This window comes from Ammospiza nelsoni, chromosome 12 (assembly GCF_027579445.1).
Source record: "Ammospiza nelsoni isolate bAmmNel1 chromosome 12, bAmmNel1.pri, whole genome shotgun sequence".
Classification (NCBI taxonomy): domain Eukaryota; kingdom Metazoa; phylum Chordata; class Aves; order Passeriformes; family Passerellidae; genus Ammospiza; species Ammospiza nelsoni.
Genome location: NC_080644.1, coordinates 49,789 through 55,410, shown reverse-complemented (window position 1 = coordinate 55,410; position 5,622 = coordinate 49,789). Strand labels below are relative to the sequence as shown.

At 40.6% G+C, this 5,622-nt stretch overlaps 1 long non-coding RNA gene across 1 annotated transcript; it reads left to right on the top strand.

Moving 5' to 3' along the window:
* Positions 1 to 2,532: 2,532 nt before the first annotated feature.
* LOC132078814 (uncharacterized) lies at positions 2,533 to 5,225 on the top strand. Its single transcript, XR_009419301.1, has 2 exons — positions 2,533 to 3,409; positions 4,004 to 5,225. It is a non-coding gene; the product is annotated as an uncharacterized LOC132078814 (long non-coding RNA).
* Positions 5,226 to 5,622: the final 397 nt, after the last annotated feature.

The following is a 5,622-nucleotide window of genomic DNA, read 5'->3' as shown; positions in this document are numbered from 1 at the left end:
TTGGCCGCATTTAGACAAAGAGCCGAATATGACCGACTTTAGCCCAACCGGGCCGAGTTCAGCCGAAGAGCCGGAAAAGCCGAATTTAGACGAAAAGCCGAACCGAAACGATTTTAGACCTAAGCCGAACCAAGCCTAATTTAGCCGAGTTTATTTAAACAGAACCGAACGACGCCGCAGCACTCTGCCTGCAGAGCGCCGGTGCAGACGGCAGGGGGCGGTGTATAAAGCGAGTATAAAATATCAACTGTATATAAGAAGGAATAAAAAGCTCTGTGTCATGTGCAGCAGTAGAAAATTTCAGGCTCCCAGGGAATAAATAGTTTTCTTTCAATCATTATAGTTTTGGGTTTTTTTTTACTCCCAGGTAGCCTGAAAGTTACTACTGCTGCTTTTTGATTCTAAAGCTAGGAAGGAAAACCAAGATTACAAATACAAGAAAAAGAAAGGGAAAGGGAAGGGGAAAAAAAGGAAAGGAAAGGAAAGAAAGCAGGAGAGCAGAAGGGAAGGGAAGGGAAAGGGGTGAAAAACAGCGTTAAAAAAAGAAAAAGAGTTGGAGGGGAAAAGAGAGGGCATTCGGGAGGAGCGGTCCTGCCTCAGGTCCTTCCCCGCCCTGGGGCGAAGGAGCCGTTTGATGCCCGGGAGGGACTGCAGCTCCCGGTGGCGGGGGACGGAGCCGTGGCTGTCAGCCCGAGACTCCAACTCCCGGCAGGCCCTGCTGCCGGCGCGGCGTGTGACGCAACGGCTATCGCGGCACATGAGTGGCTACCAGCCCGAGACTCCAACTCCCGGCAGGCCCTGCTGCCGGCGCGACGTGTGCCGCAACGGCCGACGCTGCCCGGGATTTTTCTCTAAATCGGCAGTAAATACAGCTGAGTAAAATTAGCTTGGTTTTCTTCCTTCTTTTTTAACTGAATTGTTTTTATTAAAAATACTATTTGAATATGTAGAAAAAGTGGGGATGTCCTGTACTATATCCTAGCTTTTCTTGTTTATAGGGTGCTCAGAAAACATGCGTCCCTTAGAGTCCCTCAGAAAGGTTCTCAGTGCGATCTCTACCAAGGTATGTATTTACTAATAAGTGATCCCTTTAGATATTTGCCTGTGTACCTTTTCCTGTAATTCAGAGCTTGCGTTCTGTGGGTTTTATGATAAACCTGTAAAATATGTAAGAATGCTTTTGCAAGTCTGAATCGTTGAAGGCAGCAGTAAGTGGATTTAGAGCCTGTTCTTGACCAGACAACGGGAAAAAGTGTGACTTTGATGCTGAACTTGTTTTTTTCATTTTTCATTTGACTTGTCTGGAATGATTTAGGAATAGAGAGAGCTAGAAAAAGAGAGAAATAGAATTGATTATTGAGCACTCCTCAAATGCTCACCACGATTCAGTGTAGAGCCGAAGTGAAGGGTGATGGAACAGAGCTCTGTGCTTTAGAAGGAAATAAATTTAAACCTGACCTCCGCACAGAGTCTCACTAACTTCTTTTGTTTTAAAATACAAAATATGATTAGGAAGTGTTGGAAGTTAGTGTTTTGGGAAAGAAACGGCAGTTCCACAGAACATTCCATTTAACAGAGGCTCTGGGAACGATTCGTGTTGTAACTGCTGTCACTGCAATCAGTTGGTGGTTCAGCCTTGAAATGTGCACTTGCCCTTCTATAAAGCACTGTTTTGTTTGCCTTTCAGTGCTATGAGTCTTGATAAATTGGAGAAGAGCCCAAGAGAAATTTTTCATCCCTTGATATAAAAGGTAGGAAGTGACTTTTTTTGGTTTGGTTCTTTTTCTTTATTATTTCCTGGAAATAAAAGTAATTAAGTATAGGTACTACTGGTTTGTTTCTTCCAGTAGCAGATGATAACAATAGCAGTAGTAATAGTAAAAATAATAATAGAAATAATAATAATAGCAATGTAATACTACCTAAACTGTCTTTATCCATTGAACTGGCCATTTCAAATCAAAACTTCTAAACACAAATCAAACCATCATCCTCGTAGAATCTTTCACAGCAGTGGGCTATAGATCCTGGTTTTGTTGACAGGATTTATTGGTTCTGGAATAGCAAGAGGGAAGTACAAGCCTAACTACTTCTAGCTCACAGACCCATCCAGTGAATACTGCTTTGTGTTTTGGTGGGCTTGTGATGACTTTGAAATCAATTGCTCATTCCAGTAAAAAAAATTAATGTTTTTTTGAACCTGACAGCAGAAATAACTTTAGGCACCAACTTAATAATAACAGATCACCAATTTAAGTTCATAATTTTATGCTGTACTATCAAAGTTTAAAGGTAAATTTTTACTTATTAGGAGATGGTATAAAGTGTATGTTCCAATGTGTTGGATGTATGCAAAGGTACATACGTACCCGAAAGTCCTTAGAGGAAACAAATTTTTACGTCTGCTGTTTGATTGTTTATCATACAATATTTGGTTTTATTTCCCAGGGATCGGTGAATTTTAACTTTGGAGTCCTCTGTGCTAAGGATGCTCAGCCTACAGATGATGAAATGTTCGGTAATGGTGAGTTTTTCACCTTCTCTTTAATTGCTATGCTGATCTGAATAAGAAAAAAACAAAAGCAAGAGAAAAAAAAAGGATGGTTTATTATTTTTTACGCTGTTATGTTTGTTTCCTCAGTATTTGCTGCAGCTCTGCGAACCCAAGCTTTGGGTTCCTTCTGTCCCACTGGGAGTTGCCCAGTTTGGTTGCATCTGGTGAAATTCACCCTGAGACCTTACAGAGCTAGCTCAAACTACGTGAGAGCCATTTGCAGTTCTCTCCAGACACCTGGAGAATGGGTGATGTTTCTGAGGGTCTGGCAAGTATACTTGTATCAAAACTCAGTCTGTGAAATTTCTGGGGAAAACCCTTCTGTGTCCTGAAGGGTTCAAACTCTGGTGAGGATCCAGTTATCAGGTGCTCACCTGGATGGTTCCAGCTCTTAAAGTGAACACTTGTACTCTTACCCTGTAGTTTACATCTATTGTATTTTTGTTATTTTGCAAGATTTTACGGCTTTGCAAAATATTGTGCATTTCACTCTTTGGAACCTCTCAGATCGTTCTTTGGTGCAGCACCACCTCATGGGACACTTGGCTGCCGTCCTGAAGGGGTTGGTCGCTAGAATTGTAAATCCTGGAGAGTTTGTAAGTCTTCTGTCCCCAGGGAGGTACCATGCTTTGTTTACTTTTGTTCTGTTTGTTAGGCGCTGCTTCTCATTGGAAGTATGAATTTCAAACTACCCTGTTCTTATTTTAACTGTTTTCCTGGTTCTCTCCCTACGGCAGGGAAAGACTCTCGTATCCTTGTCGTCGGGCTCGGTGCTGTCCAAGAAGATGCAGAGACTAAAAAAATCATAAGAAGCAAAATATGACTGCAGGGAAAACAAGCTGGAGAGAACAAAAGGTGATATTGTTATCCTTACCCTGTATTAGAAACATCCGCTGTGCTTTGATGCTGGCAGCTGCCAGGGGCTTGTTAGCTCTTTGTAGGCAGGTGTAGGTGTTCACTTGTAGGTTTTTTCTCTGGACAAGTCAATTCAAACTTTGCTAAGCTTATATTTGCAAATTACTCTCTAGCACAGTCCAGCATGACATTTTTGAATGTTGTAAAAATACCATGTTACTTGGAAATTGCTAATGATGAGAAGCTTTAGGGAAAAATAAGATGTCAGGGTTGGGAGATGTGAGAAGAATTTTGAGGGGATGTTAGACTGAAATAAAGCACACTTGAAGCTGGACTGGCACGCTGGCAGATCCCCTATTAAACAGTAGCGCTGAGATTAGCCTGGGGGTTGCCCATTGTTTCTGTAGAAATAAATGTTTTCTGGTCTTCAGAGGTAAGCTGCTTTGAAAAGCTGGAAGGCACAGCATAGTGACAATCCGTGTGCTTCGCATTCAAAATAGATTTCAGAAGGGTCCTAGGCTTTTGTCTTTTCCTAGAAGTCGATGTAATCCTATTGAGGAGTTTTTAATTCTGTGCTGCCATGTCATCGATCAGGGCCCTGTCGTACTAATCATCATACAGATGCAAAACAAAAAATCAGACCCTGTCCCGACCACTTAGAGCCCAGAACACGATTTCCTCAGGCTGCCATTTGTGTGCCATCGGTACTCACCACGGAAGCGAGCTGGGGATTGTTGCACCCGTTGGGAACAAACCGCTTCTCGTCACACAGAAATGGAATTGGGACGACGCCTCAGCCAGCCTCTCTCTCCTGAATCTGCAGCAGAGCAGTTCCAGTCCATGCGGGCAATCCAGTTCCTGACGATCTGAGCGCACGGAGCAGCGCTCAGCTGCTGTGGGGGGCTCAGGGAGGGCAGAGTGTGCATTGTCATCTTCCTGAACCTACAGACGCGAATCAAAGTGAGAAGCCACAGGGTGGAAATCAGTCGCATATATGCTAAATGAAACTTGCAGGTTTTTTTTAAGAATTGTTTTTGCTTGTTCTTTGTTGTGCTTCTGTGCTTAGAAAACCTCCCTTTACAATCAGTTCAATTCATCAATTGAACCTTTGTTTGCAGACTCTCACTGAGCAGAATTTGTTGCAGACTCAGTGCACGCTGTGCAGGCCTCCCGGGAGTGTGAGGAGCTCATGTGTGCTACTTTTTGCTTTAGGACGCTCTGAGGTATTTATTCCTTTTGGGATACATGATGAGAATTCCCAAGAGAGGTAGTTATAAGGTATGACATCGGGAAAAAGCCTGTGTGGTTGGAATGTTGTTGCTGTCAAAAGTTAATTTTTTCTTAGCCAGTAGTTAGCTTTTTGCTTTATTTTTGTGGTATCAATATTTTATTGTTTAAAAAATTCCTTCAAAATAACTTCAGTGGTCGCCCACCAGTACCTTGTTCAGATTTGCCTATTTGCTTGTAGCTGAAATGTTCACATCTTGTTTATCATTCTATTTAAGAAACTGCTGCCCAGCCAACTAATAACTGAATATCCATCTGTCTAGGACACGGGGAGAGGATTTAGGTAATGTCTTTATTTCCAGAAAAAAGTTCCAGTGTAGTTTCTAAATAGAGGAGAAGGGGGTGAAGACTCGGGGCTCTGATGCCGTTGGGGCACCCCAAGGTCCCCAGGAGAGGGGGCCCCACTGCGGTGCAGGAGCAGGTGTGTTCTCATGTAATATTGAACAAATTATAAATATAAATATGAAAATTATAAACATGAAAATATTTTTAAAATACTTAAATAAAGCGGGTTTTCTTTATTGGTCAATAGGCAGTGTTTTGATTGTAAAAATTATAAATGCAAATAATATAAAGGTAGAAATCTAAGTTTAGAAATATATAATAAATACATACAGATAAATATAAAAATTTAAAATATCAGAAAAAATTAGTTGTAGCAGTAGATATTATACATAATTTAAATAATGATTTAAATCTATTTTAAAATTTTATATATATATCATTATTAATGTAATACATCCAAAGAAACGATAAATTAAAATATGAATGTATAATTATACAAAGTATAAATAAAAAATATTTCAGTATCCTTTAAAAGAAGGGTTTTTTTATTTATTTGGTTAGAGACGGGGTTTTTATTTGGAATAATGGAAGTATTATAGAAGTATAAAATTAAATATAGAAATATACAGTCAATATAGAAA